The sequence below is a fragment of the Protopterus annectens genome, chromosome 4.part1, assembly GCF_019279795.1.
Source record: "Protopterus annectens isolate FY-2018-M chromosome 4.part1, PAN1.0, whole genome shotgun sequence".
Taxonomy (NCBI): Eukaryota; Metazoa; Chordata; order Ceratodontiformes; family Protopteridae; genus Protopterus; species Protopterus annectens.
Genome location: NC_056734.1, coordinates 574,887,108 through 574,901,422, shown reverse-complemented (window position 1 = coordinate 574,901,422; position 14,315 = coordinate 574,887,108). Strand labels below are relative to the sequence as shown.

The 14,315-nt window shown below is 39.5% G+C and overlaps 1 protein-coding gene across 1 annotated transcript in view; it reads left to right on the top strand.

Moving 5' to 3' along the window:
• PEX5L (peroxisomal biogenesis factor 5 like) overlaps positions 1 to 14,315 on the top strand; it is a 1,534,471-nt gene that overhangs the window by 654,867 nt on the left and 865,289 nt on the right. The window lies entirely within an intron of this gene.

Sequence of the window (14,315 nt, the reverse complement as noted above, 5' to 3'; positions counted from 1 at the left end):
CCTCTGTCTAGTAGGTATGTCCTCCTCTACCAGCTTTGCTCTTTTGTTTCAACTTTAGCCCCTCATATTTCCCTTTTTTCCTTTATCTTTCTCAATTGCACCACCAACCTTTTTTGTCAATTGAAAAATGTCCAGCTCCATAAACCTCCCATCATATATCACCCACCATCTCCCTCACCAGTCTGGCCTCCTTTCTTTCTCTCCTGTCCAGCAGTGTGATCTTTTTCCCAATGCAGGGCTTCCAGAACTGCCCACAGATCTTATAAGCACCTGATAAAGTAGTATCATCTCTTTATTTTCCATGGATACTGCACCTCCGCATATATAGGTTCATAGGTTCATACTAGGCTATCTGCCCTGGGGCATTTATAAGCCTAGCCCGATTCTGTATGGCTTACGCCACCCCTTGATTTGAGTATACTGTGCCCTTTTTAAGGTTTAGTTTACTGTGCCTCTGTCTAATAGTGACATGGGAGTAATCCCTGGGACAAACCTACGATCCCCCATCCACCTATCGAGATTCTTCTTGAAGAGATTCAGTGAGGTGCTCTGCCTCACATGAACTGGAATTCTATTCCAGAGCGAAGGGAGCTTCTGGGTTATGAACCTGTCCCTCCAGCAAGTTCTATTTATTTCTGTGCTGAGGTTCAAGTCCCTCGAGCGTGTGGCTCTAAGAGATTTAGATTTACTGAGGTGGAGCATGTCCATTAATTCTGGATTTGACATAGCTTTGTATGTCAGGCATAGATCGCCTTGAAGTAGGCGGTATGCAACTGAGTAGAGCTGGAGTTTTTTTTAACTGAGCAGCATATGGCATCTGTTTGAGACCCTTGATCCTCTTGGTGAGATACTTTTGGGGTCTTTCTAATTGCTGCAGGTGTCGGGTAAGGTACATCCCAAAAGGGGCATTGTAATCTATTTGGGCCTGATGAGGGATGAATAAAGAGGCACGATTACCTCTCTTGATCTAGATGTGAAACCCTTCGTGATGAGGTGGGGTATGTAGAAGGTCTTTCTAACCACTTTGGCAATGTGGTTTTCAAAGGAGAGATTGCTATCAACTTGGGTCCCCAGGTCCCTAATAACTTTCTCTGTACTTAATAGGTTTCTGCCTATGTGGTAATTTCTGGGCACATTGTTTTTGCCAAAGGGTATGACTATACATTTTTTGGCATTTAGATTTAAACCATGGCACTGGCACCAGCTATCTGTCTCTGTGAGACCTTTTTGAAGGATGTTTGTGTCAGCTGGAGAGTCGATTATGGCACCCAGTTTGCAGTCATCTGTGAACTTGGTGAGCCATAGTCCTCCCATGTTTGCCTGTACCTCAGAAAAGTATATACCGAACAAGAGTGGTCCCAGGACAGAACCCTGTGGGACGCCACTTGTGACCGGTTTCGAGTCTGACATGGCTCTAGCAACTCTCACTCTGTGGGTTCTGTCTTTGAGCCAGTTTGCGACCCATCTTGTGACATAGGGGTTTATATTTAAGCTGGATAGCTTACCAATGATGCCCGAGTGGGGTATTGTGTCAAATGCCTTTGCAAGGTCCAGATAGGCTGTGTGGACTACCTTCCCTTCATCTATGGCTTTGGTGACTGTTTTGAAGAAGTCAACCAGGTTCAAAAGGCAGGATCTGCCCTTGACAAAGCCGAACTGGGTAGGATCTAGTGTCTGTAGGTCCACAATGTCTTTGTTTATGAGCTCCATGATGATCCTCTCCATAGCCTTGCAGACTAAGCTAGTCAGGCTTATGGGGCGATAGTTTCCAGGGTCCGTAAAGGCTCCACCTTTGTGGAGTGGGACCACTGTTTCTGTACGCCATTCTGTGGGCACATATCCTGTAGTGAGGCTGAGATTGTATAGCTGTTTTATTTGAGGGATTAGTTCCTCTTGGAGTTCATGTAGGACGCAACCTGGGATGCCATCTGGTCCCATGGAAGCAGTGTTTTTTGCTTTGGAGAGGGCAGCCTTCACCTGAGCATCAGAGATGTTTGGGAGGCAGCCCTTTGCCGGGATAGATATTTGCTCTTTTGGGGGGGGGGTTGCACTGAACCTGTCTGCCAGGATATTGGCGATGTCTGTGGGTTCAGTGTATTTTTTGTCATTTAGAATCAACTCAGAACAAGTCTGGGAATTGCATCCCAGGTTCCTAACATAACTGAAAAAAGCCTTATGATTGTCTTTGGTGTCCTGTGCAATTTTTCTCTCGAAGCTGGCCTTGGAGGATTTTATGAGGGATCGTAATTTTTTGCTAGTACTGATCAGAGATGCCTTCCCTATTAGGGATTTTGCTCTATCATGTAATAGCTTCCTCCTTCTGTTGTACAGTTTATTTATGGCAGGGGTCCACCAGACTAGACGCCTGCCTTTGGATGATTGGGTCTTGGTTTTGTTTGGGATAGCATGATCCATGCATTCCTGGAGATGTCCGTAGAATGCGTTTATATAGGATTCTGCAGTTTGGGCCATAGTTTCCACTGGCCCTGGGGCCTTGAAGGATTCCACTTCAGTTTTGAGAAGTGAGAAGTTTGCTTTTGAGAAGTTTTTCACTGTGGTTTTCTAGGCTGGGGGTGGGGTCGGGATGTGGACATCCAGTGAAATTAATTTATGGTCTGATCTTACCAATGAGGGATATACTTCTGGTGTGGAGCATAAAGTCCCCATGTTGGTAATGATCAGGTCTAGTATGTTGTCCCCTCTTGTGGGAGTGGTGACTAGTTTTTCCATAGCATTTGAGTTTATAATTTCCAGGAACCTTTGGGCTGAGGTGCTGGGGCTTGAGTAGTGCTCCCAGTCAATGTTTGGGTAGTTGAAGTCGCCCAATATAATGGTGTTCGGAGAGATCTTCATGTTCTCCAATGTTTTCAGGAAAGCTGAGTGGGATTCCTGACTTTGAGAGGGTGGTCTGTAGGATGCTATAAACTGAAAAGCAGTCTTGCCCACTGTTAGTTGCACATGGATGGTCTCCGATATTTCGTGCAATGCCACTAACCTGGAGGTGTGGATATCCTTGAGAAATATGGAAACTCCCCCTCCTTTTGTGGATCGGTCCGGGTTTTGGGGCCGAAAAGCATGATATGAGGTATAGCCTGGTAGTGCTGGGGTGCTCTCTGGAGCCTTGAACCAGGTTTCTGTCACTGCACAGACATCGATGTTCTCCATACTGAGGAGAGCTTCGAGTGCATGCATCTTGAGGTTAAGACTTCTGGCGTTAAGCAGCATTACCCTTAGTTTCTTGTTCCTTGTGCTGTCTATGGGGGTGGGTTTGACTTTTGAGCCTTGCCTAAAAAAGGCACTATGGGGGTGGCAAGAGCCTTTGCCAATATCCGAAAGCCCAGTGGTGACAGGTGCAAGCCGTCTCTAGCGAAGCAATGTGGCTTGTCGAGCATGTCATCCCAGGCTGACAGACACTGGATCCCCTTTGAATGACACCAACATTTTAGCCAATTGTTAAAATCGATCATTTTGTCTTTGTACTGTGGCATATTTCTAGGTGAAGGTAAGATGCTGCTCAAGGTCAGGGTCATACCAGCCTGGGCTACATGATCAGAGAGCTCCTCTATGTCTCTTTTCATGTAGTCCAGGGAGGTACGTCTCAGGTCATTCACACCAGCATGTACAATGACTGAGTCATATTTGTATTTGCTTTGGAGTGACCTGAGTGCTTGCGTTATGTGACGGATTCTAGCACCCGACAGGCAGCTCACCATGACCTTCTCTTTATTCAGCCTGGTGAGCGGGACGTCAGTGTGTCTGACAATAGAGTCACCTATTACAAGAGTATCAGGTGTGTTATTCAGCCATAAGGGCTGTGGCTGCTTCGCACACTGACTTAGTGGGCTATGTGTTGTGCGTGTTTTGTTTTGAGGTAGCGTTTGTTTGGATGTCTGCTTTGGAGGTCTCTGTTGCTTAGGTAGATTTTTATTTAGAGCCTCCGAGTATGTTTTTGTGTATTTATGTGTTTGGTTCGCTGATGTGGTGGGACTATGTGATACTGGAATTGTGTTGTGTGAGGTTACCTTCTCCTCCTGACTGGTTACACCAGTTTTGAGATGAGAGAGTTCAGCCTCCAGTTTGGCTAAATAGTTGCATCTCTCACATATATTTGAACCTGTTTGGAGGAGGAGAGGGTTGTCCGTGTACATGAGACAGTTGTAACATTGCCTCAAAATTCCCAGATTCACCAGCTGGACTGGAGAGGAAACCACTGACTGACCTTTGGACATGCTAGAGTAATATAGGGAAACTGTTAAGATGGACCAATAGAGGACAGGGTAATCGTAGAGAGTATAAGAGTAAGTAGTGCTTATGGTTTAATAGTGCTAACTTGTAGGATTACTTAATTGGACCAGTGAAGGGCCTTAGAATGAGAATATGGTGTTTAAATTGAGAGATAGAGCAGTTCTAAGGGAAAAAGTGAAGAGCAGACTTTGTGGAGCCAGGAATAGTTTAAACCCAATTAGGCGGCGCTGCACACTGTTGCGCTATGCACAAAGATTTTTTTTGTTTTTTTGTTTTTTTCAGAGATAGCAGAGGTTCACAAGTATCAACAAGTTATAACAGTGCAGTAAATGACCCCACACAAGAGTGCTAGGCCAAAGACAGATAAAATGCAAGTTTTGAGAAAAAAAACGATTTTAAAAATAAGTGCAAACAGGAAATTCAGTAAACAGCTCTAGGTTGTGCTCTAAATACAGTTACTAATGCAGAAATCAAGTTTAACAAGCTAGAAAATGCTCAAAATAGGTGGCTATGCAGAAAAACTTAGCAAATAAACAGAGGAAAAATATTTAAAATCTCAAAAGTGGCTCCTTTCTTCTCTCAGCGTTTTCTCCTCTTGGTGGGTGCTTCACCAACAGCCAACAAGCCTGAAAAGATGCCAAAACCATGAGGCAACCAGGTTTTAAGAGAGGAAGATGAAGGAGTTTGGAATTGACCCAAAATGGCCAATAAAACTACAGTTTCAAGTCAGTAACCACTCCCACAGGGGCAGGCAGGCTGCTCAATGTTTTTCACTGCCACTGATCAACAGAGAGACTTCCCTTTAGCCCAAGCAAAAAATGGCCTCCAAGAAACTTACAAACAGTTCAAGAACAGCAAGCCTGTAACTGAACTTTTTTAAATCTCAGAAAAGTGGGAAAAAAGCAAGATTTATTTATTTATTTATTTTCAGAGATAGCAGAGGTTCACAAGTATCAACAAGTTATAACAGTGCAGTAAATGACCCCACACAAGAGTGCTAGGCCAAAGACAGATAAAATGCAAGTTTTGAGAAAAAAACAATTTTAAAAATAAGTGCAAACAGGAAATTCAGTAAACAGCTCTAGGTTGTGCTCTAAATACAGTTACTAATGCAGAAATCAAGTTTAACAAGCCAGAAAATGCTAAAAATAGGCGGCTATGCAGAAAAACTTAGCAAATAAACAGAGGAAAAGTACTTAAAATCTCAAAAGTGGCTCCTTTCTTCTCTCAGCATTTTCTCCTCTTGGTGGGTGCTTCATCAACAGCCAACAAGCCTGAAAAGACACCAAAACCATGAAGCAACCAGGTTTTAAGAGAGGAAGATGAAGGAGTTTGGAAATGACCCAAAATGGCCAATAAAACTACAGTTTCAAGTCAGTAACCACTCCCACAGGGGCAGGCAGGCTGCTCAATGTTTTTCACTGCCACTGATCAACAGAGAGACTTCCCTTTAGCCCAAGCAAAAAATGGCCTCCAAGAAACTTACAAACAGTTCAAGAACAGCAAGCCTGTAACTGAACTTTTTTAAATCTCAGAAAAGTGGGAAAAAAGCAAGATTTTTTTGTTTTTGTTTTTTTCAGAGATAGCAGAGGTTCACAAGTATCAACAAGTTATAACAGTGCAGTAAATGACCCCACACAAGAGTGCTAGGCCAAAGATAGATAAAATGCAAGTTTTGAGTAAAAAACGATTTTAAAAATAAGTGCAAACAGGAAATTCAGTAAACAGCTCTAGGTTGTGCTCTAAATACAGTTACTAATGCAGAAATCAAGTTTAACAAGCCAGAAAATGCTCAAAATAGGCGGCTATGCAGAAAAACTTAGCAAATAAACAGAAAAAAATACTTAAAATCTCAAAAGTGGCTCCTTTCTTCTCTCAGCGTTTTCTCCTCTTGGTGGGTGCTTCACCAACAGCCAACAAGCCTGAAAAGATGCCAAAACCACAAGGCAACCAGGTTTTACCTATATACCATATCACTTGGTTTGACCTGGCTGCTTCTCTTTTGCTTGGTACATGATTATTCATTATTTTCTTTAACAATAACCCTTCTAATTAATTATCATTCTACTGATCTCCTATGGTTAAGTTGCTCCCCAAGCTTATATAGTACCTCAGGGTTCTCTTTCCCCAGCTATATTGCAATGCCTCTGGAAGTGTTGAAGCAGACTGCTGTGTCTTTTACTTCAAACACTGCCCATCACTCCAGCTTAGAGTCATCAAGAAATAGGATGATTTTTTTTATGACCTGAAAGAGATTATGAACCGATTCTTGCCAGTAATTATTTTCATTAAGGTACTTCAGGAAAGGTTGTCGTAGATTCTTTTTTGCATTCACTTTTATGAGTTAGTTTTTAAATGTAGAATATTTGCACCCCATCCATACCTCTCAACTGGAAACATCAAAAATCTGGACAAGGCCCATGAAAAATAGGTACAAATCTGTACGCTGATCAGCATCTAATTTGCATACACAATTACGTAACCCCACCCTCTACAATGGAATTGTGGGATACCAACTTTTAAATGCAAACTGAAGAACAGACAACCAAAATATGGCACTAGAGTCCACCTGCAGCCATTCCAATGTCCCATTACCTGACTATTTTTCCCATTTACCATAAACACTAATGTGTGCACGCATACTGCTTTACTAATACAATGATTATTTGGATTTTATTTTTACATTTTACAGCCCAATGCACAAACACCAATAGACATCTGCTAAATAAAACAACAATGTGTTACAACGAAAATAGACATGGCATTAAAACTTCTCTGCCCTTGAAACACACATTCATTGAAGCAGCATTGAAACCCACACCACATTCAAAGAAAATGCATTTGGCCAGTGGTGGATAAAGATTACCTTTGGGCTGTTTTTAAATCATTGACCCCTTGCACACAAAACAAGAAACATACATGTTTTCTTTGATGCACCTTCCTGACTTTATTAAATTATATGCCTTGTATAATACAACACACTTGTTAGACAGAGTGCATTTTACATTTATTGTTTGAACATTTTTCCAGTAAGCTGTAGGCAATGAAACAAAATGCATGAACCAATAATGACCAATTCAGAATATTTCCATCATAAAAGTCTACTTCCAGTGTGTCCACACACCCACACTATAAATAGAATGACAGTAGTGTAATTAATAGGCATCTTGCATAGCTTCTCACACTTATTTTCAATTTCATTTTTTTTTGGGGGGCGGTACAAAAGGCCAAAAGCCAGGGACACATTTTAAACATTGCTTGTATAGTTTGGAAAGTTGCTAGAATAAAATGTTTTGTTACCACCATGCATTCCACTGGCAAGTCTCAAACCCAGGACCCTGCACACTACAGTCAGAGCAACATACCACTATGCCAAATCAGCAGTTTCATGAAAGATAGGAAGACTGAAACTTAAATGGCTATCATTTAGTGAATTCAGTTCTCACTTCTCACCATAGCTCTCAATCTCTTAGCACAAAAACCTGGACAAAGCCAATAATGGGGGATACTGCCCCAAAATAGGGACAAATTTAAAATACTGATCTTATAAACTTAGAAAGTTGCTAGAATAAAAGGTTTTGTTTTAATATTTATTTTCTGATGAATATGAAGTCTGAAATTCAAATGCCTCTCATTATTTAATGAATTCAATCCTGCACTGCAGTGATTTTCCACAAAAATCCTGAAAACCACATATTTTAAGAGGAACAGTATCAGATAAAAAAAGAATGGCAGAGGCAAGAGACATTTAGATACAATCTTCTATCTAAATAGAATATAACCTTCCATGACAAAATATAAAAGAAATAAGTTCAAGAGCATGTAACACATAAATTAACAATAAACTGTCAAACATAACCCAGACTTGACTTAACAGGTAATATTTCTCACTCCAATAGTGGTTAATGCTAATTCTTGAATACAAATAGTGCTCCTAGAGAGGGCAAACTGCCCCCTACTATGATATATAAATCACGACTAACATACCATATATAAAGAGGAATGTTATGTGTGCCAGAATACCCCATAGAATTAGAATCTTTTGAACCCCACCACCACTTTACTAGAGCAAGTACAAGTACTCAAGTTTAGCAGTTTTGTATACCAGCAAAAAGCATCCTTCCAGAGATTGAAACAGCCTAAAGCTATCATACTCCCAGGGAGCCATTCCACATTATCAAAATAATTGTTTGCTTTGGCAGATGGAGTAGAAAATTAAAATCCATTTTAGTGCTGAAAGAAGGAATAAAAAGGTTACAGACTATGGCAAATGATGTATCCAGTGAAGACGTATGCAAACTATGTTATGTCAAAGTATGCCAGTGACCTGACATTAAGATACCAATCCAAAGGAAAGAACTGATACTCCTGAAATATTATTCTACATCTGCATTATTCATTAATCATTTTATTTCTTTACGTATAGCCCATCTGGAAACAAAGCTCAAAACAGCATTTTGCTGTTTTATATATATATATATATATATATATATATATATATATATATATATCTAGGATGTTTGCTCGAGTGAGCAAACAACCGAAACCCAAACGGCCGGGCATACTTATGCGAAAGTGCTTTTCACCAAAGAAGCACTTTTGCGTAAGTATGCCTGTTGTCGAGGCTGTACTATGGTGTTGGTAAGGGAAATTTCCCTTTTCCCCACTGTAGTGCGGTCTCGGAGGGAGAATATTAAAGTAGGAGGGTGGGGGTGCAGGGGGGCAAAGCCCCCCTGTTAAAATGTAACTGTAGAGTTTTATTTTTTTTTTGTAACACGCTTTAACGAAAGCGCTTTTTCGATAAAAGCGCTTTTGTTAAAGTGTGTTCAGTTATTATGGATTCCAACATTTGCTTACTCGAGCAAACATCCTAGATCCATATATATATATATATATATATATATATTATAGTTTCTGTTGATTTGTGTAACAAACTTCTAACTGTACCCCAAAATACATGGACATACTTTCACCAGGCACAAACTATTGCACCTTTGACTAGCATTTTAAGTATCCCTTACTCAAAACCATACACAATTGTCAGCATATTTCAATTTTCTTAAGCCAGGCATTCTATTTCAGCTTTTTCACTTTCTACTGTAGGTTGTTTCTTTTTTACATATGCCAACTACTGCATTAAAAAGGAGACTTTTATCCTGTGTCAGCATTAATAATCATAATACAAATTTCAGTTTTTGGTAGCAATCTACCTTCTTGTAAAATTGTATATTCATTTTATGCAATTTCTCTTTTCCATGTTTCTCATGTTCAAGTTCAGTGTAAAACACTGCAGCTGTTCTTCTTGCAGGCCTCTACTGAAAAAGGGACTGTTAAAACCCAGTCAGACTTTTCTGTTAAACAAATGCAAATAAACAGATACGTATTCCAAATGTTCCTAAATACAACAAGAGGTGCACATCTGACTCTGGCTACTAACCTTTGGTTAACACAAATGATCACAATACCTGTGATTTTTTAATAGACTCTCAGTGTACAATCATCCTAATTCACAGGTCTCTAACCAATATATTTTGTAACCACCAGCCCCCAATCAGCTTACTCACCAGCCTTCTCCAATCCTTTCGAGCCTTCATACCCTCTTACTAAATCCTTGTAGTCCAAGCCTTTTTCTTTCCAGCTGGTTCATTCATTGCAGTCTGAGCCTTCTAAATAAATCCTTTTTTTGCTGCCAGCCAGTTTGTTTTTAGTTAAATCCTTGTGAGCCTTATAAATACAAGCCTTCTTCTAAATAAAAATAAATCCTTGCTGTTCTTTCCAGCTGGTTCGTTCCCACTCGCAAAGCATTTGAACCAGCCAGAAACCCGGAAATACGTGCACCACGAACTTAATTCTGACAGGCTGGTAGCCCTGGTGAGCTGACATCATTGCACATGTGAAAAACTTACAAAATATAAAAAAAAAAAATCAGAAATGAAGGGGTGCCACTCGGGAATCATGGCACCCCATTATTTGGACCTCAAAACTCAGTAAAAAACAAGTAATTCGGGACAGTTGGGAGGTCTGACCCTATCCCCACCTTCTTGTCACTTGGATTTTGTAGTATGGCAACAAGGTAAAGAGTTGTGTGTGATGAGATTAAAGTTTGAATTCAGAAACATCCTTTTTTGGTGGAAAAGATTGCCTGGTCTCTGCTATAGTTCCTGTGGTCCAGGGTTTGATTCATTCATCCCTTCTTTGCCTGTTGCATGACATTAAGAAAGTCATTTAACCAGACATTGATCCTGGGTCACCCCTGAAAAGGGACTGTGTGTCCAATGGGCCAACCTGGTTAAGAAGTGAGATTATTATTATTATTATTATTATTATTATTATTATTATTATTATTGTCAAATTACTGCCTGGTTTCCTAATGTTAAGCTCTGGTGCCCTCCTTGTCTGGTATTGATGCTTGTCTAAGGAATAACTGCCCAATTCTTTCATGAAACTGCTTATCATTCATGCTGTTATACTTGCATCTTATCAATTTTATTTTAAAAATAAATATTTTTTATTGAATGTATGTATATATATATATATATATATATATATATATATATATATATATATACATACATATATTAAGTCTTTCTGGTATGTGCTCATGAATGCAGAAGCTAATCGTGTTCCTGAATTTGTCATCTGCAATCTCATATTACCCACTTAAATCAATAGGTCCATTATGAATAAACCTAAAATTAAATATTTATTCTAGCTGATTGTTCCATTTCTATATTTCTGGAATGATTGCTTGTAGATGCTTTGGTCTTTGTATGGTGTCTTGTCAGTTTTTGCCACTTAACTCATACAAGAATGAACTTAATTAGCATGTATAATGGTGTGTCTGCATAAGTAAGGCACTTAATAAACTAACATTTTTAGTGCCTTGTCATATACACATTTAAGATGCATTGCCTTCCAAAAGATCTGAATGTGGCTCTGTGCAATATTTATGACAATAATCCCATACTGTCTGGTCCTATGGCATTTGTAAATAGATACTGAGATTTGACTGCTGATTATAACTTTGATTATAATACCTGTCGATCCATTCATCTATACTCCATGTGAAACAGATGGCAGAATTAACCGGTATTGATGTGCAGCACTAACTCACATTATACTATATGCACTAGCTCAAATTATGTTGTACTCACTACTGCACATTGTACTGTGTACACTACCACATATTATACTGTGTGCACTGCAGCACATTATATTGTGTACACTACCACTCATAATACTGTGTACACTACTGCACATTATATTGCATACAGTGTTGCACATTGTACTGTGTGCTCAGTATCACACATTATGCTGTGTAGACAACCACACATTATAATATGTAGACTGAGACACAGTAAACTGTACATTACCACACATTATACTGTAACTTCCGCACATTATACTATGTGCACTATCACACATTACACTGTGTACACTGTCACACATTATACTGTGTACGCTACCACACATTACCCTGTGTTCACTGCCACAGATTATACTGTGTACACTACCACACATTATACTGTGTAACCTCTGCACATTATACTGTGTAAACTACCACACATTATACTGTGTACACTGCCACACATTATACTGTGCAGACAGCCACATATTATGCTATATACACTGCTGCACAGTATACTGTGTACAGTACCTTATACTGTGTACACTGACACACATTATACTGTGTACATTACTGCACATTATACTGTGTACACTGCTACACATTATACTATGTGCACTGCTGAAGACTATACTGTATACTCTACCGCACATGATGCTGTCTAACTTCTACATATTATACTGCCACACATTATACTGTGTACACTATCACACATTATATTGTGCAATGTCTGCACATTATACTGTATACACTGCCACACATAATACTGTGTACACTGCTGCACATTATATTGTGTACACTACTACTCATAATACTATGTACACTACTGCACATTATATTGCATACAATGTTGTACATTGTACTGTGTGCTCACTATCACACATTATGCTTTGTAGACAACCACGCATTATACTATGTAGACTGAGACACAGTAAACTGTACATTACCACACATTATACTGTGCAACTTCCGCACATTATACTATGTGCACTATCACACATTACACTGTGTACACAGTCACACATAATACTGTGTACACTACCACACATTACACTGTGTTCACTGCCACAGATTATACTGTGTACACTACCACACATTATACTGTGTAACCTCTGCACATTATACTGTGTAAACTACCACACATTATACTGTGTACACTGCCACACATTTTACTGTGCAGACAGCCACATATTATGCTATATACACTACTGCACAGTATACTGTGTACAGTATCTTATACTGTGTAAACTGGCACACATTATACTGTGTGCATTACTGCACTTTATACTGTGTACACTGCTGCACATTATGCTGTGTGCACTACTGCAGACTATACTGTATACTCTAACGCACATGATGCTGTATAACTTCTACATATTATACTGCCACACATTATACTGTGTACACTATCACACATTTTATTGTGTGACTTCTGCACATTATACTGTATACACTGCCACACATAATACTGTGTACACTGCTGCACATTATACTGTGTACACTACCACACTACTGCATACAGTTCCACACATTATACTGCATACAGTATCACACATTATACTGTGTACAATACCACACAGTATACTGTGTACACTGCCACAGTACTGCATACACTTCCACACATTATACTGCGTGCAGTACCACACATTATACTGGGTACAATACCGCACATTATACTGCGTACCCTACCATACTGCTGCATACACTTCCACTCATTATACTGCATACAGTACCACACATTATACTGTGTCAATACCACACATTATACTGTGTACACTACCACACTACTGCATACACTTCTACACATTATACTGCATGCAGTACCATTCTTTGTACTGTGTACACTACCATACGTTGTACTGTGTACACTACTGCACTACTGCATACACTTCCACACATTATACTGCATCCAGTACCACACATTATACTGCATGCAGTACCATTCTTTGTACTGTGTACACTACCATACGTTGTACTGTGTACACTACCACACTACTGCATACACTTCTACACATTATACTGCATGCAGTACCACACATTATACTGTGTAACCTCTGCACATTATACTGTGTAAACTACCTCACATTATACTGTGTACACTACCACACATTATACTGTGTAGACAGCCACACATTATATTGTGTAAACTACCACACATTATACTGTATTCAGTACTACACATTATACTGTGTTAATACCACATATTATATTGTGTACACTACCACACTACTGCATACATTTCTACACATTATAATGCATGCAGTACCATACGTTGTACTGTGTACACTACCACACTACTGCATACGCTTCCACACATTATACTGCATCCATTACCATACATTACACTGTGTAACCTCTGCACATTATGCTGTGTAAACTACCACACATTATACTGTGTACACTACCACACATTATACTGTGTAGACAGCCACACATTATGTTATGTACACTGCTGCACAGTATACTGTGTACAGTACCTTATACTGTGTACACTGACACACATTATACTGTGTATACTACTGCATATTATACTGTGCAAATTACTGCACATTATACTGTGTACACTGCTGCACATTATACTCTGTGCACTGTCACACATTATACTGTGTATCCTACCACACTACTGTGTACAGTTCCACACATTATACTGCATACAGTACCACACATTATGCTGTGTACAATGCTGCACATTATACTGTGTATGCTACCACACTGCTGCATACACTTCCACACATTATACTGCGTGCAGTACTACACATTATACTGGGTACAATACCACACATTATACTGTGTACACTACCATGCTATCGCATACAGTACCACACATTATACTAAATACACAGCTGCACATTATACGGTGTTCATTTCCACACATTATACTGTGTACACCACTACAAATTATACTGTGTATACTACCACACTACTGTGTACACTACCACACATT